The sequence below is a fragment of the Gekko japonicus genome, unplaced genomic scaffold (genome assembly GCF_001447785.1).
Source record: "Gekko japonicus isolate JY-2015 unplaced genomic scaffold, Gekko_japonicus_V1.1 scaffold3719, whole genome shotgun sequence".
NCBI classification, from domain to species: Eukaryota; Metazoa; Chordata; class Lepidosauria; order Squamata; family Gekkonidae; genus Gekko; species Gekko japonicus.
The window spans coordinates 31358-34506 of record NW_015174362.1 but is presented as its reverse complement, the minus strand read 5'-3'; positions in this window follow the sequence as shown (position 1 = coordinate 34506).

Here is a 3149-nt window from a genome sequence, read left to right as displayed (position 1 = left end):
CCCTGGAGGTCTCTTCCAACACTATGATTCTATGAAAAAAACTAAGATCATGGCATCTGGCCCCATCACTCCTTGGCAAATAGAAGGGGAAGTCGTGGAAGCAGTGACAGACTTCATGTCCCTGGGATCCAAGATCACTGCAGATGGTGACTGCAGCCATGAAATTAAGAGACACCTGCTCCTTGGGAGGAAAGTGATGGCAAACCTAGGCAACATAGTAAAAAGTAGAGACATCAGCCTGCCAACACTGCCGAGTGTCGAAGAATAGATTCTTTTGAACTATGGTGCTGGAGAAGACTCTTGAGAGTCCCTTGGACTGCAAGGAGATCGAATCAGTCAATCCTAAAAGAAATCAACCCTGACTGTTCCCTTGAAGGGCAGATACTGAAGCGGAAGCTCAAATGCTTTGGCCACCAAATGAGAAGGGAGCCCTCACTGGAGAAGACCCTGATGCTGGGAAAGACTGAAGGTAACAGAAGAAGGGTACGGCAAAGGATGAGATGGTTAGACAGTGTTATCGATGCAGTGAACATGAAATTAAGCAAACTCTGGAGGACAACGGAAGACAGGAGGGCCTGGCATGATGTGGTCCATGGGGTTGTTTTTTTTAAAAAAAAAACAACTTTATTAGGATATGATAAACATACTCAAATATTATTCATAGCAGTAAAGTTTATACCATACCCCCCTCCTCCCTTTCCCCACCCTTTTCGGCTTCCCACAGTGCTCCAACCTCCTGTCTAGTTGTTAATTCTTTTTCCTTTCCTTGTCATTACTTGTGTCCACAGGTAACTTATTTCCTTCTATTTAAGTAATACATTTTAATCTAATTTTTAACATCTGATAACTTCAATAGTTTTCAAAGCTAAATAATTCGTCTCTTACATCCCAATTTTTTTCCATATAATCTTTAAGATCCTTCCAGTCCGCAAAGAAATCCTCTGCTTCCAGATTATTTAATTTCCTCGTCAGTTTGTCCATTTCTTGATGTGGTCCATGGGGTTGCGAAGAGTTTATTTTATTTATTTTATTTTATTTTATTTTGACTGTGTGACTGAACAACAACAACAAAAGCCACTTTGAGTCCCCAGATGTGGGAGAAAAGCAGGATATAAATGCTTATGTAACTTGATTAATTGACTGACTGATTGATTATCATATGGCATTGTGTGTGATATAGCCAGGAGACATGAAGATTTGTGTGACTGAACAACAACAACAAAAGCCACTTTGAGTCCCCAGATGTGAGAGAAAAAAAGGATATAAATGCTTACGTAACTTGATTAATTGACTGACTGATTGATTATCATATGGCATTGTGTGTGATATAGCCAGGAGACATGAAGATTGTCTGGCGGCCTTCAGTTCTAAGTCTTTTAGCAAGCTAGACTTATTTTGGGGGGCTGAGAGGCCTCTGAGAGCTATGACTGATCCAAGGTCACCCAGCTGGCTGCACGTGGAGGAGTGCGGAATCAAACCTGGTTCTCCAGATTAGAGTCCGCCACTCTTAACCACTACACCACGCTGTCTCCCGCTTATGTTACTAAATTAGGGTGGGGGAACTTGAGAGGCAGACTTACTGCTATAAGGCTATCAACTGTACGCCTAAAGTTTTTCAAGGTCAACTAAATATAAGGTTTTACGCATCAGATGTGGTTTGGCGGTAGTGTGGTTGACACATTTGTTGAGGAGACTGATTTATGACACACACTCCTCCTCAGACACAGTGACACAGGTGAGAGGAAGGAAACCCTCAGCGACCACAGAACGGCATAATTTCCCCGACAGGGAGGCATTTAAAAAAGAGAGAACCTTTAGAAAGACTGAATCCTATTCCACCACATTATTTCAGTTGCGGTCCGTGGAATCATCGAAGAATTCAGGTTCTTTGTGGTTCTCAAAGGAAGTAGTGAGGAATGAGAAATAAAGGAGGAGCCGGTTGTTGTCTATCAGCTACAAAATGGCCGCTTGTCTTTTCTTCACATCGCACAGTCTGTTCACAACTGTACTGGTTCAGAGAACGGGGCATGGGTTTCTTTTGACTGAGTGAAAGAATGAATTTTAAGAACATAAGAACATAAGAGACGCCAATGTTGGATCAGGCCAAAGGCCCATCCAGTCCAACACTCTGCGTCACACAGTGGCCAAAAATACTAGGTGCCATCAGGAGGTCCACCAGTGGGGCCAGGACATTAGAAACCCTCCCACTGTTGCCCCCCCCCCAAGCACCAAGAAGACAGAGTATCACTTGCCCCAGAGCCCCTATCTATACCTTGTGGCTAATAGCCACTGATGGACCTCTGCTCTGTATGCTTATTTATTTAGGCATTTTTACCCCGCCCTCCCCGCGAGCGGGCTCAGGGCAGCTTACAAGGGGCATGAGCCCATACATAAAATCAGATAAAACAGTAAAATCATGAATATTAATAACAATAACAATAATAAAGTGCTTTCTGTAAGCAAGACGGTCTTGAGTGGTTTTGATGGCGTCCTCAATCCTCCCCATTGGGTGGCACTGTCCAGCAGATAGTTCGAGCCAATCCCACATTGTCAGTGCCATGCAATTTATGGCGGAACTTCCAAGGGCGAGTCCTAATCCCGATGGTATCGCCAACATTGGTGGTGGTCGCAGCGGCGGCCCGTATGCGAAAGCCTGGTGGAAGACCTTCGTCTTGCAGGCCCTGCGGGACTGCATAAGGTCCTGCAGGGCCCTGATCTCCTCCGGGAGCTCGTTCCACCAGGTAGGGGCCGCCACTGAAAAGGATCTAGCCCTGGTCGCAGCAAGCTTTACCTCCTGGGGGCTTGGGATCACCAGGCGATGTTGGGTCCCCGACCGAAGTGCTCTTGGGAGTATACATGGGGAAAGGCGGTCCCTCAGGTAAGCCGGACCCTGGCTCTGTGTTCCATATGCTTATCTAATTCCCTTTTGAAGCTGTCCATACTTGTAGCCGCCACCACATCCTGTGGCAGTGAATTCCATGTGTTAATCACTCTTTGGGTGAAGAAGTACTTCCTTTTATCCGTTCTAAATTTTGTTTCTTCACAAACAATAGCCTTCGCCACACAATAGAGGGGCCAGTAACTAGGTTAATAAAAGTATTTTAAAATAAAATTGCAATGATTATTTATAAAAGAAAGTTAGAATTAGA